At 46.8% G+C, this 26,430-nt stretch overlaps 46 non-coding genes across 46 annotated transcripts; all 46 read right to left on the reverse strand.

Moving 5' to 3' along the window:
- Positions 1 to 71: 71 nt before the first annotated feature.
- Positions 72 to 178, reverse strand: LOC145773015 (U6 spliceosomal RNA). Its single transcript, XR_014289437.1, has one exon. It is a non-coding gene; the product is annotated as a U6 spliceosomal RNA (small nuclear RNA).
- Positions 179 to 361: 183 nt separating this feature from the next.
- LOC145773491 (U1 spliceosomal RNA) lies at positions 362 to 524 on the reverse strand. The gene has a single exon (XR_014289869.1). It is a non-coding gene; the product is annotated as a U1 spliceosomal RNA (small nuclear RNA).
- An 857-nt stretch (positions 525 to 1,381) lies between these two features.
- On the reverse strand, positions 1,382 to 1,575 carry LOC145773586 (U2 spliceosomal RNA). The gene has a single exon (XR_014289959.1). It is a non-coding gene; the product is annotated as a U2 spliceosomal RNA (small nuclear RNA).
- Positions 1,576 to 1,809: 234 nt separating this feature from the next.
- LOC145773017 (U6 spliceosomal RNA) lies at positions 1,810 to 1,916 on the reverse strand. Its single transcript, XR_014289439.1, has one exon. It is a non-coding gene; the product is annotated as a U6 spliceosomal RNA (small nuclear RNA).
- Positions 1,917 to 2,099: 183 nt separating this feature from the next.
- Positions 2,100 to 2,262, reverse strand: LOC145773492 (U1 spliceosomal RNA). The gene has a single exon (XR_014289870.1). It is a non-coding gene; the product is annotated as a U1 spliceosomal RNA (small nuclear RNA).
- Positions 2,263 to 3,119: 857 nt separating this feature from the next.
- Positions 3,120 to 3,313, reverse strand: LOC145773587 (U2 spliceosomal RNA). Its single transcript, XR_014289960.1, has one exon. It is a non-coding gene; the product is annotated as a U2 spliceosomal RNA (small nuclear RNA).
- A 234-nt stretch (positions 3,314 to 3,547) lies between these two features.
- LOC145773018 (U6 spliceosomal RNA) lies at positions 3,548 to 3,654 on the reverse strand. Its single transcript, XR_014289440.1, has one exon. It is a non-coding gene; the product is annotated as a U6 spliceosomal RNA (small nuclear RNA).
- Positions 3,655 to 3,837: 183 nt separating this feature from the next.
- LOC145773493 (U1 spliceosomal RNA) lies at positions 3,838 to 4,000 on the reverse strand. Its single transcript, XR_014289871.1, has one exon. It is a non-coding gene; the product is annotated as a U1 spliceosomal RNA (small nuclear RNA).
- Positions 4,001 to 4,857: 857 nt separating this feature from the next.
- On the reverse strand, positions 4,858 to 5,051 carry LOC145773588 (U2 spliceosomal RNA). The gene has a single exon (XR_014289961.1). It is a non-coding gene; the product is annotated as a U2 spliceosomal RNA (small nuclear RNA).
- A 234-nt stretch (positions 5,052 to 5,285) lies between these two features.
- On the reverse strand, positions 5,286 to 5,392 carry LOC145773019 (U6 spliceosomal RNA). Its single transcript, XR_014289441.1, has one exon. It is a non-coding gene; the product is annotated as a U6 spliceosomal RNA (small nuclear RNA).
- A 183-nt stretch (positions 5,393 to 5,575) lies between these two features.
- Positions 5,576 to 5,738, reverse strand: LOC145773495 (U1 spliceosomal RNA). The gene has a single exon (XR_014289873.1). It is a non-coding gene; the product is annotated as a U1 spliceosomal RNA (small nuclear RNA).
- Positions 5,739 to 6,596: 858 nt separating this feature from the next.
- Positions 6,597 to 6,790, reverse strand: LOC145773590 (U2 spliceosomal RNA). The gene has a single exon (XR_014289963.1). It is a non-coding gene; the product is annotated as a U2 spliceosomal RNA (small nuclear RNA).
- Positions 6,791 to 7,024: 234 nt separating this feature from the next.
- LOC145773020 (U6 spliceosomal RNA) lies at positions 7,025 to 7,131 on the reverse strand. Its single transcript, XR_014289442.1, has one exon. It is a non-coding gene; the product is annotated as a U6 spliceosomal RNA (small nuclear RNA).
- A 183-nt stretch (positions 7,132 to 7,314) lies between these two features.
- On the reverse strand, positions 7,315 to 7,477 carry LOC145773496 (U1 spliceosomal RNA). Its single transcript, XR_014289874.1, has one exon. It is a non-coding gene; the product is annotated as a U1 spliceosomal RNA (small nuclear RNA).
- Positions 7,478 to 8,334: 857 nt separating this feature from the next.
- LOC145773591 (U2 spliceosomal RNA) lies at positions 8,335 to 8,528 on the reverse strand. The gene has a single exon (XR_014289964.1). It is a non-coding gene; the product is annotated as a U2 spliceosomal RNA (small nuclear RNA).
- A 234-nt stretch (positions 8,529 to 8,762) lies between these two features.
- Positions 8,763 to 8,869, reverse strand: LOC145773021 (U6 spliceosomal RNA). Its single transcript, XR_014289443.1, has one exon. It is a non-coding gene; the product is annotated as a U6 spliceosomal RNA (small nuclear RNA).
- A 183-nt stretch (positions 8,870 to 9,052) lies between these two features.
- LOC145773497 (U1 spliceosomal RNA) lies at positions 9,053 to 9,215 on the reverse strand. Its single transcript, XR_014289875.1, has one exon. It is a non-coding gene; the product is annotated as a U1 spliceosomal RNA (small nuclear RNA).
- An 857-nt stretch (positions 9,216 to 10,072) lies between these two features.
- On the reverse strand, positions 10,073 to 10,266 carry LOC145773592 (U2 spliceosomal RNA). Its single transcript, XR_014289965.1, has one exon. It is a non-coding gene; the product is annotated as a U2 spliceosomal RNA (small nuclear RNA).
- Positions 10,267 to 10,500: 234 nt separating this feature from the next.
- LOC145773022 (U6 spliceosomal RNA) lies at positions 10,501 to 10,607 on the reverse strand. Its single transcript, XR_014289444.1, has one exon. It is a non-coding gene; the product is annotated as a U6 spliceosomal RNA (small nuclear RNA).
- A 183-nt stretch (positions 10,608 to 10,790) lies between these two features.
- Positions 10,791 to 10,953, reverse strand: LOC145773498 (U1 spliceosomal RNA). The gene has a single exon (XR_014289876.1). It is a non-coding gene; the product is annotated as a U1 spliceosomal RNA (small nuclear RNA).
- Positions 10,954 to 11,810: 857 nt separating this feature from the next.
- Positions 11,811 to 12,004, reverse strand: LOC145773593 (U2 spliceosomal RNA). Its single transcript, XR_014289966.1, has one exon. It is a non-coding gene; the product is annotated as a U2 spliceosomal RNA (small nuclear RNA).
- A 234-nt stretch (positions 12,005 to 12,238) lies between these two features.
- Positions 12,239 to 12,345, reverse strand: LOC145773023 (U6 spliceosomal RNA). The gene has a single exon (XR_014289445.1). It is a non-coding gene; the product is annotated as a U6 spliceosomal RNA (small nuclear RNA).
- Positions 12,346 to 12,528: 183 nt separating this feature from the next.
- On the reverse strand, positions 12,529 to 12,691 carry LOC145773500 (U1 spliceosomal RNA). The gene has a single exon (XR_014289877.1). It is a non-coding gene; the product is annotated as a U1 spliceosomal RNA (small nuclear RNA).
- An 857-nt stretch (positions 12,692 to 13,548) lies between these two features.
- LOC145773594 (U2 spliceosomal RNA) lies at positions 13,549 to 13,742 on the reverse strand. The gene has a single exon (XR_014289967.1). It is a non-coding gene; the product is annotated as a U2 spliceosomal RNA (small nuclear RNA).
- A 234-nt stretch (positions 13,743 to 13,976) lies between these two features.
- Positions 13,977 to 14,083, reverse strand: LOC145773024 (U6 spliceosomal RNA). The gene has a single exon (XR_014289446.1). It is a non-coding gene; the product is annotated as a U6 spliceosomal RNA (small nuclear RNA).
- Positions 14,084 to 14,266: 183 nt separating this feature from the next.
- On the reverse strand, positions 14,267 to 14,429 carry LOC145773501 (U1 spliceosomal RNA). The gene has a single exon (XR_014289878.1). It is a non-coding gene; the product is annotated as a U1 spliceosomal RNA (small nuclear RNA).
- An 857-nt stretch (positions 14,430 to 15,286) lies between these two features.
- Positions 15,287 to 15,480, reverse strand: LOC145773596 (U2 spliceosomal RNA). Its single transcript, XR_014289968.1, has one exon. It is a non-coding gene; the product is annotated as a U2 spliceosomal RNA (small nuclear RNA).
- A 234-nt stretch (positions 15,481 to 15,714) lies between these two features.
- Positions 15,715 to 15,821, reverse strand: LOC145773025 (U6 spliceosomal RNA). The gene has a single exon (XR_014289447.1). It is a non-coding gene; the product is annotated as a U6 spliceosomal RNA (small nuclear RNA).
- A 183-nt stretch (positions 15,822 to 16,004) lies between these two features.
- On the reverse strand, positions 16,005 to 16,168 carry LOC145773516 (U1 spliceosomal RNA). Its single transcript, XR_014289892.1, has one exon. It is a non-coding gene; the product is annotated as a U1 spliceosomal RNA (small nuclear RNA).
- Positions 16,169 to 17,025: 857 nt separating this feature from the next.
- LOC145773597 (U2 spliceosomal RNA) lies at positions 17,026 to 17,219 on the reverse strand. The gene has a single exon (XR_014289969.1). It is a non-coding gene; the product is annotated as a U2 spliceosomal RNA (small nuclear RNA).
- A 234-nt stretch (positions 17,220 to 17,453) lies between these two features.
- Positions 17,454 to 17,560, reverse strand: LOC145773026 (U6 spliceosomal RNA). The gene has a single exon (XR_014289448.1). It is a non-coding gene; the product is annotated as a U6 spliceosomal RNA (small nuclear RNA).
- Positions 17,561 to 17,743: 183 nt separating this feature from the next.
- On the reverse strand, positions 17,744 to 17,906 carry LOC145773502 (U1 spliceosomal RNA). Its single transcript, XR_014289879.1, has one exon. It is a non-coding gene; the product is annotated as a U1 spliceosomal RNA (small nuclear RNA).
- Positions 17,907 to 18,763: 857 nt separating this feature from the next.
- LOC145773598 (U2 spliceosomal RNA) lies at positions 18,764 to 18,957 on the reverse strand. The gene has a single exon (XR_014289970.1). It is a non-coding gene; the product is annotated as a U2 spliceosomal RNA (small nuclear RNA).
- A 234-nt stretch (positions 18,958 to 19,191) lies between these two features.
- On the reverse strand, positions 19,192 to 19,298 carry LOC145773028 (U6 spliceosomal RNA). Its single transcript, XR_014289450.1, has one exon. It is a non-coding gene; the product is annotated as a U6 spliceosomal RNA (small nuclear RNA).
- Positions 19,299 to 19,481: 183 nt separating this feature from the next.
- LOC145773503 (U1 spliceosomal RNA) lies at positions 19,482 to 19,644 on the reverse strand. Its single transcript, XR_014289880.1, has one exon. It is a non-coding gene; the product is annotated as a U1 spliceosomal RNA (small nuclear RNA).
- Positions 19,645 to 20,501: 857 nt separating this feature from the next.
- Positions 20,502 to 20,695, reverse strand: LOC145773599 (U2 spliceosomal RNA). Its single transcript, XR_014289971.1, has one exon. It is a non-coding gene; the product is annotated as a U2 spliceosomal RNA (small nuclear RNA).
- Positions 20,696 to 20,929: 234 nt separating this feature from the next.
- On the reverse strand, positions 20,930 to 21,036 carry LOC145773029 (U6 spliceosomal RNA). The gene has a single exon (XR_014289451.1). It is a non-coding gene; the product is annotated as a U6 spliceosomal RNA (small nuclear RNA).
- Positions 21,037 to 21,220: 184 nt separating this feature from the next.
- On the reverse strand, positions 21,221 to 21,384 carry LOC145773517 (U1 spliceosomal RNA). The gene has a single exon (XR_014289893.1). It is a non-coding gene; the product is annotated as a U1 spliceosomal RNA (small nuclear RNA).
- An 857-nt stretch (positions 21,385 to 22,241) lies between these two features.
- LOC145773600 (U2 spliceosomal RNA) lies at positions 22,242 to 22,435 on the reverse strand. Its single transcript, XR_014289972.1, has one exon. It is a non-coding gene; the product is annotated as a U2 spliceosomal RNA (small nuclear RNA).
- Positions 22,436 to 22,669: 234 nt separating this feature from the next.
- On the reverse strand, positions 22,670 to 22,776 carry LOC145773031 (U6 spliceosomal RNA). Its single transcript, XR_014289452.1, has one exon. It is a non-coding gene; the product is annotated as a U6 spliceosomal RNA (small nuclear RNA).
- A 184-nt stretch (positions 22,777 to 22,960) lies between these two features.
- Positions 22,961 to 23,123, reverse strand: LOC145773504 (U1 spliceosomal RNA). Its single transcript, XR_014289881.1, has one exon. It is a non-coding gene; the product is annotated as a U1 spliceosomal RNA (small nuclear RNA).
- An 857-nt stretch (positions 23,124 to 23,980) lies between these two features.
- LOC145773602 (U2 spliceosomal RNA) lies at positions 23,981 to 24,174 on the reverse strand. The gene has a single exon (XR_014289974.1). It is a non-coding gene; the product is annotated as a U2 spliceosomal RNA (small nuclear RNA).
- A 234-nt stretch (positions 24,175 to 24,408) lies between these two features.
- Positions 24,409 to 24,515, reverse strand: LOC145773032 (U6 spliceosomal RNA). Its single transcript, XR_014289453.1, has one exon. It is a non-coding gene; the product is annotated as a U6 spliceosomal RNA (small nuclear RNA).
- A 183-nt stretch (positions 24,516 to 24,698) lies between these two features.
- Positions 24,699 to 24,861, reverse strand: LOC145773505 (U1 spliceosomal RNA). The gene has a single exon (XR_014289882.1). It is a non-coding gene; the product is annotated as a U1 spliceosomal RNA (small nuclear RNA).
- Positions 24,862 to 25,718: 857 nt separating this feature from the next.
- Positions 25,719 to 25,912, reverse strand: LOC145773603 (U2 spliceosomal RNA). The gene has a single exon (XR_014289975.1). It is a non-coding gene; the product is annotated as a U2 spliceosomal RNA (small nuclear RNA).
- A 234-nt stretch (positions 25,913 to 26,146) lies between these two features.
- LOC145773038 (U6 spliceosomal RNA) lies at positions 26,147 to 26,253 on the reverse strand. The gene has a single exon (XR_014289458.1). It is a non-coding gene; the product is annotated as a U6 spliceosomal RNA (small nuclear RNA).
- Positions 26,254 to 26,430: the final 177 nt, after the last annotated feature.

Consider the following 26,430-nt stretch of genomic DNA (forward strand, 5'->3'; position numbering starts at 1 on the left):
CAAGCAAGCAAAGGACAAGGCATAGAAAGCATGTCGATGAACTGTGGATGCACATCCAGTCGGTGACTAAAAGAAATATGGAACGCTTCACGATTTTGCGTGTCATCCTTGCGCAGGGGCCATGCTAATCTTCTCTGTATCGTTCCAATTTTAGTATATGTACTGCCGAAGCAAGTACGCTCACCTCTTGCTTTTGATTCGCTTAAAAAGCTTTCAGATGATTTCGCTTTCAGCTTGTGGTCTCGCAACAGCAGGACACAAGACAACAATTCGGTCTCCAAACGCTTGATATGTGTTGTACGGGGGGGGGGGGATGGAAAAAGCTTTTTCTTCTTCTTCGCTTTCGGTTGATGAGTTAAAAAAGGGATAGCGCGAACGCAGTCCCCACTAACAGAAATTATACGACCGAGTTACCCACATTTGGGGTAATCGCAGAGGTCAACTTCTCCGAAGTGCAATGGTGAAGTCTCGCCCTGGGCCCACCGCCTACGTGATCACGGTGAAGACCCTCGTCAGGTAAGTATGAGTTGGTTGCCTGTCAGCATCTCTCTTCTGGGACCGTGATTCTCTTCGGCTTTGCTCCGTTGCTTTTGTTTGCCTTTTTTGTGTGTGAGCAGAACCTTTCGACGACACTTCAGCAGCTGCTGCTGCTGTTTCTGTGATCACTCACTTACTTCGAAAAAGAACAATGTATGAGTTTGAAAAATGAGAGCAAACAATGCTCAGGCGCACTTACCTTGTATTCAAATAGAATGATGAAGAAGCTTAACCAAGCGCCATATATAGCGGGCTAAATTTTCTTAAGAATGCTGTTTTTATTTCAAGCCAATGGCCTGCAGCAAAGCTCAGTTTCATTCGCTGCCATACATGCTATCATATGATGAGTGATCGCATTCTATTCTTTGAAAGGTAAGTCGCCCTCTGAGCATTGCTTGCTCACATTTATTAAACTAATGCAAGACATTTATTAAACTAATGCAAGACTCTGCATGTCACGTGCCGCTTGAAGCCGGCCGGTCAGTCAGTTGGTTTGTTCACGACTCGCGACGAAAAGAAGTTTGTGTCTGCGTAGGAGAACATCACATGTTTGACAAGGTGAGTCGCATTATTGGCACAGCTGTGCTGGCTGAATTGCTCAGCACAGGAACTTTTATTCAATAGAGAGTCATTGCAGAACACGCGACAACAAGCGAAAAATTTGCAACACCACACACACGTACGCGAGAGAGTAGATAACATCGGCGCAATGAATGAAAATGAACAGAAAATGACATATGATACACACGACGACCAATAAAACACAAGAAATGAGACCGACGAACAACGAAAGCCATGATTCGCATTTTCAATGATTGATTGTTCATTTATCCCACCCGAAGGTGGGATGTGGGCCGAACCCGGAGGTACTGCAATACCGGGACAACCCGTGGGTGCGACAAAGCGAGCTTTGAATCGACACCCCGTCTTCAAACATACATTTAATACAAGAGCCCAGCGATGCTGGGCGTCCCAGGTATTAAACTGAGAAGAACAGATACTACACTTGATCTTAGCTCTTGAGAGCCGAGAAGCGATAAAGCAATGCTCCACGACGTCGACGTTTAGACATCGCGGCGGCGCTTTCGGTCCGCCGGCCGGCAGTCCTGGTCGCATTTGAAATCGACTTTGTCGAATGGCTGGTGTTCTCCACTGCCTGGCAACGTGGGCACACCACGTGCGTGACGACGCGATCAAGTCGCATCCAAGCAAAGGACAAGGCATAGAAAGCATGTCGATGAACTGTGGATGCACATCCAGTCGGTGACTAAAAGAAATATGGAACGCTTCACGATTTTGCGTGTCATCCTTGCGCAGGGGCCATGCTAATCTTCTCTGTATCGTTCCAATTTTAGTATATGTACTGCCGAAGCAAGTACGCTCACCTCTTGCTTTTGATTCGCTTAAAAAGCTTTCAGATGATTTCGCTTTCAGCTTGTGGTCTCGCAACAGCAGGACACAAGACAACAATTCGGTCTCCAAACGCTTGATATGTGTTGTACGGGGGGGGGGGGATGGAAAAAGCTTTTTCTTCTTCTTCGCTTTCGGTTGATGAGTTAAAAAAGGGATAGCGCGAACGCAGTCCCCACTAACAGAAATTATACGACCGAGTTACCCACATTTGGGGTAATCGCAGAGGTCAACTTCTCCGAAGTGCAATGGTGAAGTCTCGCCCTGGGCCCACCGCCTACGTGATCACGGTGAAGACCCTCGTCAGGTAAGTATGAGTTGGTTGCCTGTCAGCATCTCTCTTCTGGGACCGTGATTCTCTTCGGCTTTGCTCCGTTGCTTTTGTTTGCCTTTTTTGTGTGTGAGCAGAACCTTTCGACGACACTTCAGCAGCTGCTGCTGCTGTTTCTGTGATCACTCACTTACTTCGAAAAAGAACAATGTATGAGTTTGAAAAATGAGAGCAAACAATGCTCAGGCGCACTTACCTTGTATTCAAATAGAATGATGAAGAAGCTTAACCAAGCGCCATATATAGCGGGCTAAATTTTCTTAAGAATGCTGTTTTTATTTCAAGCCAATGGCCTGCAGCAAAGCTCAGTTTCATTCGCTGCCATACATGCTATCATATGATGAGTGATCGCATTCTATTCTTTGAAAGGTAAGTCGCCCTCTGAGCATTGCTTGCTCACATTTATTAAACTAATGCAAGACATTTATTAAACTAATGCAAGACTCTGCATGTCACGTGCCGCTTGAAGCCGGCCGGTCAGTCAGTTGGTTTGTTCACGACTCGCGACGAAAAGAAGTTTGTGTCTGCGTAGGAGAACATCACATGTTTGACAAGGTGAGTCGCATTATTGGCACAGCTGTGCTGGCTGAATTGCTCAGCACAGGAACTTTTATTCAATAGAGAGTCATTGCAGAACACGCGACAACAAGCGAAAAATTTGCAACACCACACACACGTACGCGAGAGAGTAGATAACATCGGCGCAATGAATGAAAATGAACAGAAAATGACATATGATACACACGACGACCAATAAAACACAAGAAATGAGACCGACGAACAACGAAAGCCATGATTCGCATTTTCAATGATTGATTGTTCATTTATCCCACCCGAAGGTGGGATGTGGGCCGAACCCGGAGGTACTGCAATACCGGGACAACCCGTGGGTGCGACAAAGCGAGCTTTGAATCGACACCCCGTCTTCAAACATACATTTAATACAAGAGCCCAGCGATGCTGGGCGTCCCAGGTATTAAACTGAGAAGAACAGATACTACACTTGATCTTAGCTCTTGAGAGCCGAGAAGCGATAAAGCAATGCTCCACGACGTCGACGTTTAGACATCGCGGCGGCGCTTTCGGTCCGCCGGCCGGCAGTCCTGGTCGCATTTGAAATCGACTTTGTCGAATGGCTGGTGTTCTCCACTGCCTGGCAACGTGGGCACACCACGTGCGTGACGACGCGATCAAGTCGCATCCAAGCAAAGGACAAGGCATAGAAAGCATGTCGATGAACTGTGGATGCACATCCAGTCGGTGACTAAAAGAAATATGGAACGCTTCACGATTTTGCGTGTCATCCTTGCGCAGGGGCCATGCTAATCTTCTCTGTATCGTTCCAATTTTAGTATATGTACTGCCGAAGCAAGTACGCTCACCTCTTGCTTTTGATTCGCTTAAAAAGCTTTCAGATGATTTCGCTTTCAGCTTGTGGTCTCGCAACAGCAGGACACAAGACAACAATTCGGTCTCCAAACGCTTGATATGTGTTGTACGGGGGGGGGGGGATGGAAAAAGCTTTTTCTTCTTCTTCGCTTTCGGTTGATGAGTTAAAAAAGGGATAGCGCGAACGCAGTCCCCACTAACAGAAATTATACGACCGAGTTACCCACATTTGGGGTAATCGCAGAGGTCAACTTCTCCGAAGTGCAATGGTGAAGTCTCGCCCTGGGCCCACCGCCTACGTGATCACGGTGAAGACCCTCGTCAGGTAAGTATGAGTTGGTTGCCTGTCAGCATCTCTCTTCTGGGACCGTGATTCTCTTCGGCTTTGCTCCGTTGCTTTTGTTTGCCTTTTTTGTGTGTGAGCAGAACCTTTCGACGACACTTCAGCAGCTGCTGCTGCTGTTTCTGTGATCACTCACTTACTTCGAAAAAGAACAATGTATGAGTTTGAAAAATGAGAGCAAACAATGCTCAGGCGCACTTACCTTGTATTCAAATAGAATGATGAAGAAGCTTAACCAAGCGCCATATATAGCGGGCTAAATTTTCTTAAGAATGCTGTTTTTATTTCAAGCCAATGGCCTGCAGCAAAGCTCAGTTTCATTCGCTGCCATACATGCTATCATATGATGAGTGATCGCATTCTATTCTTTGAAAGGTAAGTCGCCCTCTGAGCATTGCTTGCTCACATTTATTAAACTAATGCAAGACATTTATTAAACTAATGCAAGACTCTGCATGTCACGTGCCGCTTGAAGCCGGCCGGTCAGTCAGTTGGTTTGTTCACGACTCGCGACGAAAAGAAGTTTGTGTCTGCGTAGGAGAACATCACATGTTTGACAAGGTGAGTCGCATTATTGGCACAGCTGTGCTGGCTGAATTGCTCAGCACAGGAACTTTTATTCAATAGAGAGTCATTGCAGAACACGCGACAACAAGCGAAAAATTTGCAACACCACACACACGTACGCGAGAGAGTAGATAACATCGGCGCAATGAATGAAAATGAACAGAAAATGACATATGATACACACGACGACCAATAAAACACAAGAAATGAGACCGACGAACAACGAAAGCCATGATTCGCATTTTCAATGATTGATTGTTCATTTATCCCACCCGAAGGTGGGATGTGGGCCGAACCCGGAGGTACTGCAATACCGGGACAACCCGTGGGTGCGACAAAGCGAGCTTTGAATCGACACCCCGTCTTCAAACATACATTTAATACAAGAGCCCAGCGATGCTGGGCGTCCCAGGTATTAAACTGAGAAGAACAGATACTACACTTGATCTTAGCTCTTGAGAGCCGAGAAGCGATAAAGCAATGCTCCACGACGTCGACGTTTAGACATCGCGGCGGCGCTTTCGGTCCGCCGGCCGGCAGTCCTGGTCGCATTTGAAATCGACTTTGTCGAATGGCTGGTGTTCTCCACTGCCTGGCAACGTGGGCACACCACGTGCGTGACGACGCGATCAAGTCGCATCCAAGCAAAGGACAAGGCATAGAAAGCATGTCGATGAACTGTGGATGCACATCCAGTCGGTGACTAAAAGAAATATGGAACGCTTCACGATTTTGCGTGTCATCCTTGCGCAGGGGCCATGCTAATCTTCTCTGTATCGTTCCAATTTTAGTATATGTACTGCCGAAGCAAGTACGCTCACCTCTTGCTTTTGATTCGCTTAAAAAGCTTTCAGATGATTTCGCTTTCAGCTTGTGGTCTCGCAACAGCAGGACACAAGACAACAATTCGGTCTCCAAACGCTTGATATGTGTTGTACGGGGGGGGGGGGATGGAAAAAGCTTTTTCTTCTTCTTCGCTTTCGGTTGATGAGTTAAAAAAGGGATAGCGCGAACGCAGTCCCCACTAACAGAAATTATACGACCGAGTTACCCACATTTGGGGTAATCGCAGAGGTCAACTTCTCCGAAGTGCAATGGTGAAGTCTCGCCCTGGGCCCACCGCCTACGTGATCACGGTGAAGACCCTCGTCAGGTAAGTATGAGTTGGTTGCCTGTCAGCATCTCTCTTCTGGGACCGTGATTCTCTTCGGCTTTGCTCCGTTGCTTTTGTTTGCCTTTTTTGTGTGTGAGCAGAACCTTTCGACGACACTTCAGCAGCTGCTGCTGCTGTTTCTGTGATCACTCACTTACTTCGAAAAAGAACAATGTATGAGTTTGAAAAATGAGAGCAAACAATGCTCAGGCGCACTTACCTTGTATTCAAATAGAATGATGAAGAAGCTTAACCAAGCGCCATATATAGCGGGCTAAATTTTCTTAAGAATGCTGTTTTTATTTCAAGCCAATGGCCTGCAGCAAAGCTCAGTTTCATTCGCTGCCATACATGCTATCATATGATGAGTGATCGCATTCTATTCTTTGAAAGGTAAGTCGCCCTCTGAGCATTGCTTGCTCACATTTATTAAACTAATGCAAGACATTTATTAAACTAATGCAAGACTCTGCATGTCACGTGCCGCTTGAAGCCGGCCGGTCAGTCAGTTGGTTTGTTCACGACTCGCGACGAAAAGAACGTTTGTGTCTGCGTAGGAGAACATCACATGTTTGACAAGGTGAGTCGCATTATTGGCACAGCTGTGCTGGCTGAATTGCTCAGCACAGGAACTTTTATTCAATAGAGAGTCATTGCAGAACACGCGACAACAAGCGAAAAATTTGCAACACCACACACACGTACGCGAGAGAGTAGATAACATCGGCGCAATGAATGAAAATGAACAGAAAATGACATATGATACACACGACGACCAATAAAACACAAGAAATGAGACCGACGAACAACGAAAGCCATGATTCGCATTTTCAATGATTGATTGTTCATTTATCCCACCCGAAGGTGGGATGTGGGCCGAACCCGGAGGTACTGCAATACCGGGACAACCCGTGGGTGCGACAAAGCGAGCTTTGAATCGACACCCCGTCTTCAAACATACATTTAATACAAGAGCCCAGCGATGCTGGGCGTCCCAGGTATTAAACTGAGAAGAACAGATACTACACTTGATCTTAGCTCTTGAGAGCCGAGAAGCGATAAAGCAATGCTCCACGACGTCGACGTTTAGACATCGCGGCGGCGCTTTCGGTCCGCCGGCCGGCAGTCCTGGTCGCATTTGAAATCGACTTTGTCGAATGGCTGGTGTTCTCCACTGCCTGGCAACGTGGGCACACCACGTGCGTGACGACGCGATCAAGTCGCATCCAAGCAAAGGACAAGGCATAGAAAGCATGTCGATGAACTGTGGATGCACATCCAGTCGGTGACTAAAAGAAATATGGAACGCTTCACGATTTTGCGTGTCATCCTTGCGCAGGGGCCATGCTAATCTTCTCTGTATCGTTCCAATTTTAGTATATGTACTGCCGAAGCAAGTACGCTCACCTCTTGCTTTTGATTCGCTTAAAAAGCTTTCAGATGATTTCGCTTTCAGCTTGTGGTCTCGCAACAGCAGGACACAAGACAACAATTCGGTCTCCAAACGCTTGATATGTGTTGTACGGGGGGGGGGGGATGGAAAAAGCTTTTTCTTCTTCTTCGCTTTCGGTTGATGAGTTAAAAAAGGGATAGCGCGAACGCAGTCCCCACTAACAGAAATTATACGACCGAGTTACCCACATTTGGGGTAATCGCAGAGGTCAACTTCTCCGAAGTGCAATGGTGAAGTCTCGCCCTGGGCCCACCGCCTACGTGATCACGGTGAAGACCCTCGTCAGGTAAGTATGAGTTGGTTGCCTGTCAGCATCTCTCTTCTGGGACCGTGATTCTCTTCGGCTTTGCTCCGTTGCTTTTGTTTGCCTTTTTTGTGTGTGAGCAGAACCTTTCGACGACACTTCAGCAGCTGCTGCTGCTGTTTCTGTGATCACTCACTTACTTCGAAAAAGAACAATGTATGAGTTTGAAAAATGAGAGCAAACAATGCTCAGGCGCACTTACCTTGTATTCAAATAGAATGATGAAGAAGCTTAACCAAGCGCCATATATAGCGGGCTAAATTTTCTTAAGAATGCTGTTTTTATTTCAAGCCAATGGCCTGCAGCAAAGCTCAGTTTCATTCGCTGCCATACATGCTATCATATGATGAGTGATCGCATTCTATTCTTTGAAAGGTAAGTCGCCCTCTGAGCATTGCTTGCTCACATTTATTAAACTAATGCAAGACATTTATTAAACTAATGCAAGACTCTGCATGTCACGTGCCGCTTGAAGCCGGCCGGTCAGTCAGTTGGTTTGTTCACGACTCGCGACGAAAAGAAGTTTGTGTCTGCGTAGGAGAACATCACATGTTTGACAAGGTGAGTCGCATTATTGGCACAGCTGTGCTGGCTGAATTGCTCAGCACAGGAACTTTTATTCAATAGAGAGTCATTGCAGAACACGCGACAACAAGCGAAAAATTTGCAACACCACACACACGTACGCGAGAGAGTAGATAACATCGGCGCAATGAATGAAAATGAACAGAAAATGACATATGATACACACGACGACCAATAAAACACAAGAAATGAGACCGACGAACAACGAAAGCCATGATTCGCATTTTCAATGATTGATTGTTCATTTATCCCACCCGAAGGTGGGATGTGGGCCGAACCCGGAGGTACTGCAATACCGGGACAACCCGTGGGTGCGACAAAGCGAGCTTTGAATCGACACCCCGTCTTCAAACATACATTTAATACAAGAGCCCAGCGATGCTGGGCGTCCCAGGTATTAAACTGAGAAGAACAGATACTACACTTGATCTTAGCTCTTGAGAGCCGAGAAGCGATAAAGCAATGCTCCACGACGTCGACGTTTAGACATCGCGGCGGCGCTTTCGGTCCGCCGGCCGGCAGTCCTGGTCGCATTTGAAATCGACTTTGTCGAATGGCTGGTGTTCTCCACTGCCTGGCAACGTGGGCACACCACGTGCGTGACGACGCGATCAAGTCGCATCCAAGCAAAGGACAAGGCATAGAAAGCATGTCGATGAACTGTGGATGCACATCCAGTCGGTGACTAAAAGAAATATGGAACGCTTCACGATTTTGCGTGTCATCCTTGCGCAGGGGCCATGCTAATCTTCTCTGTATCGTTCCAATTTTAGTATATGTACTGCCGAAGCAAGTACGCTCACCTCTTGCTTTTGATTCGCTTAAAAAGCTTTCAGATGATTTCGCTTTCAGCTTGTGGTCTCGCAACAGCAGGACACAAGACAACAATTCGGTCTCCAAACGCTTGATATGTGTTGTACGGGGGGGGGGGGATGGAAAAAGCTTTTTCTTCTTCTTCGCTTTCGGTTGATGAGTTAAAAAAGGGATAGCGCGAACGCAGTCCCCACTAACAGAAATTATACGACCGAGTTACCCACATTTGGGGTAATCGCAGAGGTCAACTTCTCCGAAGTGCAATGGTGAAGTCTCGCCCTGGGCCCACCGCCTACGTGATCACGGTGAAGACCCTCGTCAGGTAAGTATGAGTTGGTTGCCTGTCAGCATCTCTCTTCTGGGACCGTGATTCTCTTCGGCTTTGCTCCGTTGCTTTTGTTTGCCTTTTTTGTGTGTGAGCAGAACCTTTCGACGACACTTCAGCAGCTGCTGCTGCTGTTTCTGTGATCACTCACTTACTTCGAAAAAGAACAATGTATGAGTTTGAAAAATGAGAGCAAACAATGCTCAGGCGCACTTACCTTGTATTCAAATAGAATGATGAAGAAGCTTAACCAAGCGCCATATATAGCGGGCTAAATTTTCTTAAGAATGCTGTTTTTATTTCAAGCCAATGGCCTGCAGCAAAGCTCAGTTTCATTCGCTGCCATACATGCTATCATATGATGAGTGATCGCATTCTATTCTTTGAAAGGTAAGTCGCCCTCTGAGCATTGCTTGCTCACATTTATTAAACTAATGCAAGACATTTATTAAACTAATGCAAGACTCTGCATGTCACGTGCCGCTTGAAGCCGGCCGGTCAGTCAGTTGGTTTGTTCACGACTCGCGACGAAAAGAAGTTTGTGTCTGCGTAGGAGAACATCACATGTTTGACAAGGTGAGTCGCATTATTGGCACAGCTGTGCTGGCTGAATTGCTCAGCACAGGAACTTTTATTCAATAGAGAGTCATTGCAGAACACGCGACAACAAGCGAAAAATTTGCAACACCACACACACGTACGCGAGAGAGTAGATAACATCGGCGCAATGAATGAAAATGAACAGAAAATGACATATGATACACACGACGACCAATAAAACACAAGAAATGAGACCGACGAACAACGAAAGCCATGATTCGCATTTTCAATGATTGATTGTTCATTTATCCCACCCGAAGGTGGGATGTGGGCCGAACCCGGAGGTACTGCAATACCGGGACAACCCGTGGGTGCGACAAAGCGAGCTTTGAATCGACACCCCGTCTTCAAACATACATTTAATACAAGAGCCCAGCGATGCTGGGCGTCCCAGGTATTAAACTGAGAAGAACAGATACTACACTTGATCTTAGCTCTTGAGAGCCGAGAAGCGATAAAGCAATGCTCCACGACGTCGACGTTTAGACATCGCGGCGGCGCTTTCGGTCCGCCGGCCGGCAGTCCTGGTCGCATTTGAAATCGACTTTGTCGAATGGCTGGTGTTCTCCACTGCCTGGCAACGTGGGCACACCACGTGCGTGACGACGCGATCAAGTCGCATCCAAGCAAAGGACAAGGCATAGAAAGCATGTCGATGAACTGTGGATGCACATCCAGTCGGTGACTAAAAGAAATATGGAACGCTTCACGATTTTGCGTGTCATCCTTGCGCAGGGGCCATGCTAATCTTCTCTGTATCGTTCCAATTTTAGTATATGTACTGCCGAAGCAAGTACGCTCACCTCTTGCTTTTGATTCGCTTAAAAAGCTTTCAGATGATTTCGCTTTCAGCTTGTGGTCTCGCAACAGCAGGACACAAGACAACAATTCGGTCTCCAAACGCTTGATATGTGTTGTACGGGGGGGGGGGGATGGAAAAAGCTTTTTCTTCTTCTTCGCTTTCGGTTGATGAGTTAAAAAAGGGATAGCGCGAACGCAGTCCCCACTAACAGAAATTATACGACCGAGTTACCCACATTTGGGGTAATCGCAGAGGTCAACTTCTCCGAAGTGCAATGGTGAAGTCTCGCCCTGGGCCCACCGCCTACGTGATCACGGTGAAGACCCTCGTCAGGTAAGTATGAGTTGGTTGCCTGTCAGCATCTCTCTTCTGGGACCGTGATTCTCTTCGGCTTTGCTCCGTTGCTTTTGTTTGCCTTTTTTGTGTGTGAGCAGAACCTTTCGACGACACTTCAGCAGCTGCTGCTGCTGTTTCTGTGATCACTCACTTACTTCGAAAAAGAACAATGTATGAGTTTGAAAAATGAGAGCAAACAATGCTCAGGCGCACTTACCTTGTATTCAAATAGAATGATGAAGAAGCTTAACCAAGCGCCATATATAGCGGGCTAAATTTTCTTAAGAATGCTGTTTTTATTTCAAGCCAATGGCCTGCAGCAAAGCTCAGTTTCATTCGCTGCCATACATGCTATCATATGATGAGTGATCGCATTCTATTCTTTGAAAGGTAAGTCGCCCTCTGAGCATTGCTTGCTCACATTTATTAAACTAATGCAAGACATTTATTAAACTAATGCAAGACTCTGCATGTCACGTGCCGCTTGAAGCCGGCCGGTCAGTCAGTTGGTTTGTTCACGACTCGCGACGAAAAGAAGTTTGTGTCTGCGTAGGAGAACATCACATGTTTGACAAGGTGAGTCGCATTATTGGCACAGCTGTGCTGGCTGAATTGCTCAGCACAGGAACTTTTATTCAATAGAGAGTCATTGCAGAACACGCGACAACAAGCGAAAAATTTGCAACACCACACACACGTACGCGAGAGAGTAGATAACATCGGCGCAATGAATGAAAATGAACAGAAAATGACATATGATACACACGACGACCAATAAAACACAAGAAATGAGACCGACGAACAACGAAAGCCATGATTCGCATTTTCAATGATTGATTGTTCATTTATCCCACCCGAAGGTGGGATGTGGGCCGAACCCGGAGGTACTGCAATACCGGGACAACCCGTGGGTGCGACAAAGCGAGCTTTGAATCGACACCCCGTCTTCAAACATACATTTAATACAAGAGCCCAGCGATGCTGGGCGTCCCAGGTATTAAACTGAGAAGAACAGATACTACACTTGATCTTAGCTCTTGAGAGCCGAGAAGCGATAAAGCAATGCTCCACGACGTCGACGTTTAGACATCGCGGCGGCGCTTTCGGTCCGCCGGCCGGCAGTCCTGGTCGCATTTGAAATCGACTTTGTCGAATGGCTGGTGTTCTCCACTGCCTGGCAACGTGGGCACACCACGTGCGTGACGACGCGATCAAGTCGCATCCAAGCAAAGGACAAGGCATAGAAAGCATGTCGATGAACTGTGGATGCACATCCAGTCGGTGACTAAAAGAAATATGGAACGCTTCACGATTTTGCGTGTCATCCTTGCGCAGGGGCCATGCTAATCTTCTCTGTATCGTTCCAATTTTAGTATATGTACTGCCGAAGCAAGTACGCTCACCTCTTGCTTTTGATTCGCTTAAAAAGCTTTCAGATGATTTCGCTTTCAGCTTGTGGTCTCGCAACAGCAGGACACAAGACAACAATTCGGTCTCCAAACGCTTGATATGTGTTGTACGGGGGGGGGGGGATGGAAAAAGCTTTTTCTTCTTCTTCGCTTTCGGTTGATGAGTTAAAAAAGGGATAGCGCGAACGCAGTCCCCACTAACAGAAATTATACGACCGAGTTACCCACATTTGGGGTAATCGCAGAGGTCAACTTCTCCGAAGTGCAATGGTGAAGTCTCGCCCTGGGCCCACCGCCTACGTGATCACGGTGAAGACCCTCGTCAGGTAAGTATGAGTTGGTTGCCTGTCAGCATCTCTCTTCTGGGACCGTGATTCTCTTCGGCTTTGCTCCGTTGCTTTTGTTTGCCTTTTTTGTGTGTGAGCAGAACCTTTCGACGACACTTCAGCAGCTGCTGCTGCTGTTTCTGTGATCACTCACTTACTTCGAAAAAGAACAATGTATGAGTTTGAAAAATGAGAGCAAACAATGCTCAGGCGCACTTACCTTGTATTCAAATAGAATGATGAAGAAGCTTAACCAAGCGCCATATATAGCGGGCTAAATTTTCTTAAGAATGCTGTTTTTATTTCAAGCCAATGGCCTGCAGCAAAGCTCAGTTTCATTCGCTGCCATACATGCTATCATATGATGAGTGATCGCATTCTATTCTTTGAAAGGTAAGTCGCCCTCTGAGCATTGCTTGCTCACATTTATTAAACTAATGCAAGACATTTATTAAACTAATGCAAGACTCTGCATGTCACGTGCCGCTTGAAGCCGGCCGGTCAGTCAGTTGGTTTGTTCACGACTCGCGACGAAAAGAAGTTTGTGTCTGCGTAGGAGAACATCACATGTTTGACAAGGTGAGTCGCATTATTGGCACAGCTGTGCTGGCTGAATTGCTCAGCACAGGAACTTTTATTCAATAGAGAGTCATTGCAGAACACGCGACAACAAGCGAAAAATTTGCAACACCACACACACGTACGCGAGAGAGTAGATAACATCGGCGCAATGAATGAAAATGAACAGAAAATGACATATGATACACACGACGACCAATAAAACACAAGAAATGAGACCGACGAACAACGAAAGCCATGATTCGCATTTTCAATGATTGATTGTTCATTTATCCCACCCGAAGGTGGGATGTGGGCCGAACCCGGAGGTACTGCAATACCGGGACAACCCGTGGGTGCGACAAAGCGAGCTTTGAATCGACACCCCGTCTTCAAACATACATTTAATACAAGAGCCCAGCGATGCTGGGCGTCCCAGGTATTAAACTGAGAAGAACAGATACTACACTTGATCTTAGCTCTTGAGAGCCGAGAAGCGATAAAGCAATGCTCCACGACGTCGACGTTTAGACATCGCGGCGGCGCTTTCGGTCCGCCGGCCGGCAGTCCTGGTCGCATTTGAAATCGACTTTGTCGAATGGCTGGTGTTCTCCACTGCCTGGCAACGTGGGCACACCACGTGCGTGACGACGCGATCAAGTCGCATCCAAGCAAAGGACAAGGCATAGAAAGCATGTCGATGAACTGTGGATGCACATCCAGTCGGTGACTAAAAGAAATATGGAACGCTTCACGATTTTGCGTGTCATCCTTGCGCAGGGGCCATGCTAATCTTCTCTGTATCGTTCCAATTTTAGTATATGTACTGCCGAAGCAAGTACGCTCACCTCTTGCTTTTGATTCGCTTAAAAAGCTTTCAGATGATTTCGCTTTCAGCTTGTGGTCTCGCAACAGCAGGACACAAGACAACAATTCGGTCTCCAAACGCTTGATATGTGTTGTACGGGGGGGGGGGGATGGAAAAAGCTTTTTCTTCTTCTTCGCTTTCGGTTGATGAGTTAAAAAAGGGATAGCGCGAACGCAGTCCCCACTAACAGAAATTATACGACCGAGTTACCCACATTTGGGGTAATCGCAGAGGTCAACTTCTCCGAAGTGCAATGGTGAAGTCTCGCCCTGGGCCCACCGCCTACGTGATCACGGTGAAGACCCTCGTCAGGTAAGTATGAGTTGGTTGCCTGTCAGCATCTCTCTTCTGGGACCGTGATTCTCTTCGGCTTTGCTCCGTTGCTTTTGTTTGCCTTTTTTGTGTGTGAGCAGAACCTTTCGACGACACTTCAGCAGCTGCTGCTGCTGTTTCTGTGATCACTCACTTACTTCGAAAAAGAACAATGTATGAGTTTGAAAAATGAGAGCAAACAATGCTCAGGCGCACTTACCTTGTATTCAAATAGAATGATGAAGAAGCTTAACCAAGCGCCATATATAGCGGGCTAAATTTTCTTAAGAATGCTGTTTTTATTTCAAGCCAATGGCCTGCAGCAAAGCTCAGTTTCATTCGCTGCCATACATGCTATCATATGATGAGTGATCGCATTCTATTCTTTGAAAGGTAAGTCGCCCTCTGAGCATTGCTTGCTCACATTTATTAAACTAATGCAAGACATTTATTAAACTAATGCAAGACTCTGCATGTCACGTGCCGCTTGAAGCCGGCCGGTCAGTCAGTTGGTTTGTTCACGACTCGCGACGAAAAGAAGTTTGTGTCTGCGTAGGAGAACATCACATGTTTGACAAGGTGAGTCGCATTATTGGCACAGCTGTGCTGGCTGAATTGCTCAGCACAGGAACTTTTATTCAATAGAGAGTCATTGCAGAACACGCGACAACAAGCGAAAAATTTGCAACACCACACACACGTACGCGAGAGAGTAGATAACATCGGCGCAATGAATGAAAATGAACAGAAAATGACATATGATACACACGACGACCAATAAAACACAAGAAATGAGACCGACGAACAACGAAAGCCATGATTCGCATTTTCAATGATTGATTGTTCATTTATCCCACCCGAAGGTGGGATGTGGGCCGAACCCGGAGGTACTGCAATACCGGGACAACCCGTGGGTGCGACAAAGCGAGCTTTGAATCGACACCCCGTCTTCAAACATACATTTAATACAAGAGCCCAGCGATGCTGGGCGTCCCAGGTATTAAACTGAGAAGAACAGATACTACACTTGATCTTAGCTCTTGAGAGCCGAGAAGCGATAAAGCAATGCTCCACGACGTCGACGTTTAGACATCGCGGCGGCGCTTTCGGTCCGCCGGCCGGCAGTCCTGGTCGCATTTGAAATCGACTTTGTCGAATGGCTGGTGTTCTCCACTGCCTGGCAACGTGGGCACACCACGTGCGTGACGACGCGATCAAGTCGCATCCAAGCAAAGGACAAGGCATAGAAAGCATGTCGATGAACTGTGGATGCACATCCAGTCGGTGACTAAAAGAAATATGGAACGCTTCACGATTTTGCGTGTCATCCTTGCGCAGGGGCCATGCTAATCTTCTCTGTATCGTTCCAATTTTAGTATATGTACTGCCGAAGCAAGTACGCTCACCTCTTGCTTTTGATTCGCTTAAAAAGCTTTCAGATGATTTCGCTTTCAGCTTGTGGTCTCGCAACAGCAGGACACAAGACAACAATTCGGTCTCCAAACGCTTGATATGTGTTGTACGGGGGGGGGGGGATGGAAAAAGCTTTTTCTTCTTCTTCGCTTTCGGTTGATGAGTTAAAAAAGGGATAGCGCGAACGCGAGTCCCCACTAACAGAAATTATACGACCGAGTTACCCACATTTGGGGTAATCGCAGAGGTCAACTTCTCCGAAGTGCAATGGTGAAGTCTCGCCCTGGGCCCACCGCCTACGTGATCACGGTGAAGACCCTCGTCAGGTAAGTATGAGTTGGTTGCCTGTCAGCATCTCTCTTCTGGGACCGTGATTCTCTTCGGCTTTGCTCCGTTGCTTTTGTTTGCCTTTTTTGTGTGTGAGCAGAACCTTTCGACGACACTTCAGCAGCTGCTGCTGCTGTTTCTGTGATCACTCACTTACTTCGAAAAAGAACAATGTATGAGTTTGAAAAATGAGAGCAAACAATGCTCAGGCGCACTTACCTTGTATTCAAATAGAATGATGAAGAAGCTTAACCAAGCGCCATATATAGCGGGCTAAATTTTCTTAAGAATGCTGTTTTTATTTCAAGCCAATGGCCTGCAGCAAAGCTCAGTTTCATTCGCTGCCATACATGCTATCATATGATGAGTGATCGCATTCTATTCTTTGAAAGGTAAGTCGCCCTCTGAGCATTGCTTGCTCACATTTATTAAACTAATGCAAGACATTTATTAAACTAATGCAAGACTCTGCATGTCACGTGCCGCTTGAAGCCGGCCGGTCAGTCAGTTGGTTTGTTCACGACTCGCGACGAAAAGAAGTTTGTGTCTGCGTAGGAGAACATCACATGTTTGACAAGGTGAGTCGCATTATTGGCACAGCTGTGCTGGCTGAATTGCTCAGCACAGGAACTTTTATTCAATAGAGAGTCATTGCAGAACACGCGACAACAAGCGAAAAATTTGCAACACCACACACACGTACGCGAGAGAGTAGATAACATCGGCGCAATGAATGAAAATGAACAGAAAATGACATATGATACACACGACGACCAATAAAACACAAGAAATGAGACCGACGAACAACGAAAGCCATGATTCGCATTTTCAATGATTGATTGTTCATTTATCCCACCCGAAGGTGGGATGTGGGCCGAACCCGGAGGTACTGCAATACCGGGACAACCCGTGGGTGCGACAAAGCGAGCTTTGAATCGACACCCCGTCTTCAAACATACATTTAATACAAGAGCCCAGCGATGCTGGGCGTCCCAGGTATTAAACTGAGAAGAACAGATACTACACTTGATCTTAGCTCTTGAGAGCCGAGAAGCGATAAAGCAATGCTCCACGACGTCGACGTTTAGACATCGCGGCGGCGCTTTCGGTCCGCCGGCCGGCAGTCCTGGTCGCATTTGAAATCGACTTTGTCGAATGGCTGGTGTTCTCCACTGCCTGGCAACGTGGGCACACCACGTGCGTGACGACGCGATCAAGTCGCATCCAAGCAAAGGACAAGGCATAGAAAGCATGTCGATGAACTGTGGATGCACATCCAGTCGGTGACTAAAAGAAATATGGAACGCTTCACGATTTTGCGTGTCATCCTTGCGCAGGGGCCATGCTAATCTTCTCTGTATCGTTCCAATTTTAGTATATGTACTGCCGAAGCAAGTACGCTCACCTCTTGCTTTTGATTCGCTTAAAAAGCTTTCAGATGATTTCGCTTTCAGCTTGTGGTCTCGCAACAGCAGGACACAAGACAACAATTCGGTCTCCAAACGCTTGATATGTGTTGTACGGGGGGGGGGGGATGGAAAAAGCTTTTTCTTCTTCTTCGCTTTCGGTTGATGAGTTAAAAAAGGGATAGCGCGAACGCAGTCCCCACTAACAGAAATTATACGACCGAGTTACCCACATTTGGGGTAATCGCAGAGGTCAACTTCTCCGAAGTGCAATGGTGAAGTCTCGCCCTGGGCCCACCGCCTACGTGATCACGGTGAAGACCCTCGTCAGGTAAGTATGAGTTGGTTGCCTGTCAGCATCTCTCTTCTGGGACCGTGATTCTCTTCGGCTTTGCTCCGTTGCTTTTGTTTGCCTTTTTTGTGTGTGAGCAGAACCTTTCGACGACACTTCAGCAGCTGCTGCTGCTGTTTCTGTGATCACTCACTTACTTCGAAAAAGAACAATGTATGAGTTTGAAAAATGAGAGCAAACAATGCTCAGGCGCACTTACCTTGTATTCAAATAGAATGATGAAGAAGCTTAACCAAGCGCCATATATAGCGGGCTAAATTTTCTTAAGAATGCTGTTTTTATTTCAAGCCAATGGCCTGCAGCAAAGCTCAGTTTCATTCGCTGCCATACATGCTATCATATGATGAGTGATCGCATTCTATTCTTTGAAAGGTAAGTCGCCCTCTGAGCATTGCTTGCTCACATTTATTAAACTAATGCAAGACATTTATTAAACTAATGCAAGACTCTGCATGTCACGTGCCGCTTGAAGCCGGCCGGTCAGTCAGTTGGTTTGTTCACGACTCGCGACGAAAAGAAGTTTGTGTCTGCGTAGGAGAACATCACATGTTTGACAAGGTGAGTCGCATTATTGGCACAGCTGTGCTGGCTGAATTGCTCAGCACAGGAACTTTTATTCAATAGAGAGTCATTGCAGAACACGCGACAACAAGCGAAAAATTTGCAACACCACACACACGTACGCGAGAGAGTAGATAACATCGGCGCAATGAATGAAAATGAACAGAAAATGACATATGATACACACGACGACCAATAAAACACAAGAAATGAGACCGACGAACAACGAAAGCCATGATTCGCATTTTCAATGATTGATTGTTCATTTATCCCACCCGAAGGTGGGATGTGGGCCGAACCCGGAGGTACTGCAATACCGGGACAACCCGTGGGTGCGACAAAGCGAGCTTTGAATCGACACCCCGTCTTCAAACATACATTTAATACAAGAGCCCAGCGATGCTGGGCGTCCCAGGTATTAAACTGAGAAGAACAGATACTACACTTGATCTTAGCTCTTGAGAGCCGAGAAGCGATAAAGCAATGCTCCACGACGTCGACGTTTAGACATCGCGGCGGCGCTTTCGGTCCGCCGGCCGGCAGTCCTGGTCGCATTTGAAATCGACTTTGTCGAATGGCTGGTGTTCTCCACTGCCTGGCAACGTGGGCACACCACGTGCGTGACGACGCGATCAAGTCGCATCCAAGCAAAGGACAAGGCATAGAAAGCATGTCGATGAACTGTGGATGCACATCCAGTCGGTGACTAAAAGAAATATGGAACGCTTCACGATTTTGCGTGTCATCCTTGCGCAGGGGCCATGCTAATCTTCTCTGTATCGTTCCAATTTTAGTATATGTACTGCCGAAGCAAGTACGCTCACCTCTTGCTTTTGATTCGCTTAAAAAGCTTTCAGATGATTTCGCTTTCAGCTTGTGGTCTCGCAACAGCAGGACACAAGACAACAATTCGGTCTCCAAACGCTTGATATGTGTTGTACGGGGGGGGGGGGATGGAAAAAGCTTTTTCTTCTTCTTCGCTTTCGGTTGATGAGTTAAAAAAGGGATAGCGCGAACGCAGTCCCCACTAACAGAAATTATACGACCGAGTTACCCACATTTGGGGTAATCGCAGAGGTCAACTTCTCCGAAGTGCAATGGTGAAGTCTCGCCCTGGGCCCACCGCCTACGTGATCACGGTGAAGACCCTCGTCAGGTAAGTATGAGTTGGTTGCCTGTCAGCATCTCTCTTCTGGGACCGTGATTCTCTTCGGCTTTGCTCCGTTGCTTTTGTTTGCCTTTTTTGTGTGTGAGCAGAACCTTTCGACGACACTTCAGCAGCTGCTGCTGCTGTTTCTGTGATCACTCACTTACTTCGAAAAAGAACAATGTATGAGTTTGAAAAATGAGAGCAAACAATGCTCAGGCGCACTTACCTTGTATTCAAATAGAATGATGAAGAAGCTTAACCAAGCGCCATATATAGCGGGCTAAATTTTCTTAAGAATGCTGTTTTTATTTCAAGCCAATGGCCTGCAGCAAAGCTCAGTTTCATTCGCTGCCATACATGCTATCATATGATGAGTGATCGCATTCTATTCTTTGAAAGGTAAGTCGCCCTCTGAGCATTGCTTGCTCACATTTATTAAACTAATGCAAGACATTTATTAAACTAATGCAAGACTCTGCATGTCACGTGCCGCTTGAAGCCGGCCGGTCAGTCAGTTGGTTTGTTCACGACTCGCGACGAAAAGAAGTTTGTGTCTGCGTAGGAGAACATCACATGTTTGACAAGGTGAGTCGCATTATTGGCACAGCTGTGCTGGCTGAATTGCTCAGCACAGGAACTTTTATTCAATAGAGAGTCATTGCAGAACACGCGACAACAAGCGAAAAATTTGCAACACCACACACACGTACGCGAGAGAGTAGATAACATCGGCGCAATGAATGAAAATGAACAGAAAATGACATATGATACACACGACGACCAATAAAACACAAGAAATGAGACCGACGAACAACGAAAGCCATGATTCGCATTTTCAATGATTGATTGTTCATTTATCCCACCCGAAGGTGGGATGTGGGCCGAACCCGGAGGTACTGCAATACCGGGACAACCCGTGGGTGCGACAAAGCGAGCTTTGAATCGACACCCCGTCTTCAAACATACATTTAATACAAGAGCCCAGCGATGCTGGGCGTCCCAGGTATTAAACTGAGAAGAACAGATACTACACTTGATCTTAGCTCTTGAGAGCCGAGAAGCGATAAAGCAATGCTCCACGACGTCGACGTTTAGACATCGCGGCGGCGCTTTCGGTCCGCCGGCCGGCAGTCCTGGTCGCATTTGAAATCGACTTTGTCGAATGGCTGGTGTTCTCCACTGCCTGGCAACGTGGGCACACCACGTGCGTGACGACGCGATCAAGTCGCATCCAAGCAAAGGACAAGGCATAGAAAGCATGTCGATGAACTGTGGATGCACATCCAGTCGGTGACTAAAAGAAATATGGAACGCTTCACGATTTTGCGTGTCATCCTTGCGCAGGGGCCATGCTAATCTTCTCTGTATCGTTCCAATTTTAGTATATGTACTGCCGAAGCAAGTACGCTCACCTCTTGCTTTTGATTCGCTTAAAAAGCTTTCAGATGATTTCGCTTTCAGCTTGTGGTCTCGCAACAGCAGGACACAAGACAACAATTCGGTCTCCAAACGCTTGATATGTGTTGTACGGGGGGGGGGGGGATGGAAAAAGCTTTTTCTTCTTCTTCGCTTTCGGTTGATGAGTTAAAAAAGGGATAGCGCGAACGCGAGTCCCCACTAACAGAAATTATACGACCGAGTTACCCACATTTGGGGTAATCGCAGAGGTCAACTTCTCCGAAGTGCAATGGTGAAGTCTCGCCCTGGGCCCACCGCCTACGTGATCACGGTGAAGACCCTCGTCAGGTAAGTATGAGTTGGTTGCCTGTCAGCATCTCTCTTCTGGGACCGTGATTCTCTTCGGCTTTGCTCCGTTGCTTTTGTTTGCCTTTTTTGTGTGTGAGCAGAACCTTTCGACGACACTTCAGCAGCTGCTGCTGCTGTTTCTGTGATCACTCACTTACTTCGAAAAAGAACAATGTATGAGTTTGAAAAATGAGAGCAAACAATGCTCAGGCGCACTTACCTTGTATTCAAATAGAATGATGAAGAAGCTTAACCAAGCGCCATATATAGCGGGCTAAATTTTCTTAAGAATGCTGTTTTTATTTCAAGCCAATGGCCTGCAGCAAAGCTCAGTTTCATTCGCTGCCATACATGCTATCATATGATGAGTGATCGCATTCTATTCTTTGAAAGGTAAGTCGCCCTCTGAGCATTGCTTGCTCACATTTATTAAACTAATGCAAGACATTTATTAAACTAATGCAAGACTCTGCATGTCACGTGCCGCTTGAAGCCGGCCGGTCAGTCAGTTGGTTTGTTCACGACTCGCGACGAAAAGAAGTTTGTGTCTGCGTAGGAGAACATCACATGTTTGACAAGGTGAGTCGCATTATTGGCACAGCTGTGCTGGCTGAATTGCTCAGCACAGGAACTTTTATTCAATAGAGAGTCATTGCAGAACACGCGACAACAAGCGAAAAATTTGCAACACCACACACACGTACGCGAGAGAGTAGATAACATCGGCGCAATGAATGAAAATGAACAGAAAATGACATATGATACACACGACGACCAATAAAACACAAGAAATGAGACCGACGAACAACGAAAGCCATGATTCGCATTTTCAATGATTGATTGTTCATTTATCCCACCCGAAGGTGGGATGTGGGCCGAACCCGGAGGTACTGCAATACCGGGACAACCCGTGGGTGCGACAAAGCGAGCTTTGAATCGACACCCCGTCTTCAAACATACATTTAATACAAGAGCCCAGCGATGCTGGGCGTCCCAGGTATTAAACTGAGAAGAACAGATACTACACTTGATCTTAGCTCTTGAGAGCCGAGAAGCGATAAAGCAATGCTCCACGACGTCGACGTTTAGACATCGCGGCGGCGCTTTCGGTCCGCCGGCCGGCAGTCCTGGTCGCATTTGAAATCGACTTTGTCGAATGGCTGGTGTTCTCCACTGCCTGGCAACGTGGGCACACCACGTGCGTGACGACGCGATCAAGTCGCATCCAAGCAAAGGACAAGGCATAGAAAGCATGTCGATGAACTGTGGATGCACATCCAGTCGGTGACTAAAAGAAATATGGAACGCTTCACGATTTTGCGTGTCATCCTTGCGCAGGGGCCATGCTAATCTTCTCTGTATCGTTCCAATTTTAGTATATGTACTGCCGAAGCAAGTACGCTCACCTCTTGCTTTTGATTCGCTTAAAAAGCTTTCAGATGATTTCGCTTTCAGCTTGTGGTCTCGCAACAGCAGGACACAAGACAACAATTCGGTCTCCAAACGCTTGATATGTGTTGTACGGGGGGGGGGGGGATGGAAAAAGCTTTTTCTTCTTCTTCGCTTTCGGTTGATGAGTTAAAAAAGGGATAGCGCGAACGCAGTCCCCACTAACAGAAATTATACGACCGAGTTACCCACATTTGGGGTAATCGCAGAGGTCAACTTCTCCGAAGTGCAATGGTGAAGTCTCGCCCTGGGCCCACCGCCTACGTGATCACGGTGAAGACCCTCGTCAGGTAAGTATGAGTTGGTTGCCTGTCAGCATCTCTCTTCTGGGACCGTGATTCTCTTCGGCTTTGCTCCGTTGCTTTTGTTTGCCTTTTTTGTGTGTGAGCAGAACCTTTCGACGACACTTCAGCAGCTGCTGCTGCTGTTTCTGTGATCACTCACTTACTTCGAAAAAGAACAATGTATGAGTTTGAAAAATGAGAGCAAACAATGCTCAGGCGCACTTACCTTGTATTCAAATAGAATGATGAAGAAGCTTAACCAAGCGCCATATATAGCGGGCTAAATTTTCTTAAGAATGCTGTTTTTATTTCAAGCCAATGGCCTGCAGCAAAGCTCAGTTTCATTCGCTGCCATACATGCTATCATATGATGAGTGATCGCATTCTATTCTTTGAAAGGTAAGTCGCCCTCTGAGCATTGCTTGCTCACATTTATTAAACTAATGCAAGACATTTATTAAACTAATGCAAGACTCTGCATGTCACGTGCCGCTTGAAGCCGGCCGGTCAGTCAGTTGGTTTGTTCACGACTCGCGACGAAAAGAAGTTTGTGTCTGCGTAGGAGAACATCACATGTTTGACAAGGTGAGTCGCATTATTGGCACAGCTGTGCTGGCTGAATTGCTCAGCACAGGAACTTTTATTCAATAGAGAGTCATTGCAGAACACGCGACAACAAGCGAAAAATTTGCAACACCACACACACGTACGCGAGAGAGTAGATAACATCGGCGCAATGAATGAAAATGAACAGAAAATGACATATGATACACACGACGACCAATAAAACACAAGAAATGAGACCGACGAACAACGAAAGCCATGATTCGCATTTTCAATGATTGATTGTTCATTTATCCCACCCGAAGGTGGGATGTGGGCCGAACCCGGAGGTACTGCAATACCGGGACAACCCGTGGGTGCGACAAAGCGAGCTTTGAATCGACACCCCGTCTTCAAACATACATTTAATACAAGAGCCCAGCGATGCTGGGCGTCCCAGGTATTAAACTGAGAAGAACAGATACTACACTTGATCTTAGCTCTTGAGAGCCGAGAAGCGATAAAGCAATGCTCCACGACGTCGACGTTTAGACATCGCGGCGGCGCTTTCGGTCCGCCGGCCGGCAGTCCTGGTCGCATTTGAAATCGACTTTGTCGAATGGCTGGTGTTCTCCACTGCCTGGCAACGTGGGCACACCACGTGCGTGACGACGCGATCAAGTCGCATCCAAGCAAAGGACAAGGCATAGAAAGCATGTCGATGAACTGTGGATGCACATCCAGTCGGTGACTAAAAGAAATATGGAACGCTTCACGATTTTGCGTGTCATCCTTGCGCAGGGGCCATGCTAATCTTCTCTGTATCGTTCCAATTTTAGTATATGTACTGCCGAAGCAAGTACGCTCACCTCTTGCTTTTGATTCGCTTAAAAAGCTTTCAGATGATTTCGCTTTCAGCTTGTGGTCTCGCAACAGCAGGACACAAGACAACAATTCGGTCTCCAAACGCTTGATATGTGTTGTACGGGGGGGGGGGGATGGAAAAAGCTTTTTCTTCTTCTTCGCTTTCGGTTGATGAGTTAAAAAAGGGATAGCGCGAACGCAGTCCCCACTAACAGAAATTATACGACCGAGTTACCCACATTTGGGGTAATCGCAGAGGTCAACTTCTCCGAAGTGCAATGGTGAAGTCTCGCCCTGGGCCCACCGCCTACGTGATCACGGTGAAGACCCTCGTCAGGTAAGTATGAGTTGGTTGCCTGTCAGCATCTCTCTTCTGGGACCGTGATTCTCTTCGGCTTTGCTCCGTTGCTTTTGTTTGCCTTTTTTGTGTGTGAGCAGAACCTTTCGACGACACTTCAGCAGCTGCTGCTGCTGTTTCTGTGATCACTCACTTACTTCGAAAAAGAACAATGTATGAGTTTGAAAAATGAGAGCAAACAATGCTCAGGCGCACTTACCTTGTATTCAAATAGAATGATGAAGAAGCTTAACCAAGCGCCATATATAGCGGGCTAAATTTTCTTAAGAATGCTGTTTTTATTTCAAGCCAATGGCCTGCAGCAAAGCTCAGTTTCATTCGCTGCCATACATGCTATCATATGATGAGTGATCGCATTCTATTCTTTGAAAGGTAAGTCGCCCTCTGAGCATTGCTTGCTCACATTTATTAAACTAATGCAAGACATTTATTAAACTAATGCAAGACTCTGCATGTCACGTGCCGCTTGAAGCCGGCCGGTCAGTCAGTTGGTTTGTTCACGACTCGCGACGAAAAGAAGTTTGTGTCTGCGTAGGAGAACATCACATGTTTGACAAGGTGAGTCGCATTATTGGCACAGCTGTGCTGGCTGAATTGCTCAGCACAGGAACTTTTATTCAATAGAGAGTCATTGCAGAACACGCGACAACAAGCGAAAAATTTGCAACACCACACACACGTACGCGAGAGAGTAGATAACATCGGCGCAATGAATGAAAATGAACAGAAAATGACATATGATACACACGACGACCAATAAAACACAAGAAATGAGACCGACGAACAACGAAAGCCATGATTCGCATTTTCAATGATTGATTGTTCATTTATCCCACCCGAAGGTGGGATGTGGGCCGAACCCGGAGGTACTGCAATACCGGGACAACCCGTGGGTGCGACAAAGCGAGCTTTGAATCGACACCCCGTCTTCAAACATACATTTAATACAAGAGCCCAGCGATGCTGGGCGTCCCAGGTATTAAACTGAGAAGAACAGATACTACACTTGATCTTAGCTCTTGAGAGCCGAGAAGCGATAAAGCAATGCTCCACGACGTCGACGTTTAGACATCGCGGCGGCGCTTTCGGTCCGCCGGCCGGCAGTCCTGGTCGCATTTGAAATCGACTTTGTCGAATGGCTGGTGTTCTCCACTGCCTGGCAACGTGGGCACACCACGTGCGTGACGACGCGATCAAGTCGCATCCAAGCAAAGGACAAGGCATAGAAAGCATGTCGATGAACTGTGGATGCACATCCAGTCGGTGACTAAAAGAAATATGGAACGCTTCACGATTTTGCGTGTCATCCTTGCGCAGGGGCCATGCTAATCTTCTCTGTATCGTTCCCATGTTAGTATATGTACTGCCGAAGCAAGTACGCTCACCTCTTGCTTTTGATTCGCTTAAAAAGCTTTCAGATGATTTCGCTTTCAGCTTGTGGTCTCGCAACAGCAGGACACAAGACAACAATTCGGTCTCCAAACGCTTGATATGTGTTGTACGGGGGGGGGGGGATGGAAAAAGCTTTTTCTTCTTCTTCGCTTTCGGTTGATGAG

This window comes from Aplidium turbinatum, chromosome 6, assembly GCF_918807975.1.
Source record: "Aplidium turbinatum chromosome 6, kaAplTurb1.1, whole genome shotgun sequence".
Lineage (NCBI taxonomy): Eukaryota > Metazoa > Chordata > Ascidiacea > Aplousobranchia > Polyclinidae > Aplidium > Aplidium turbinatum.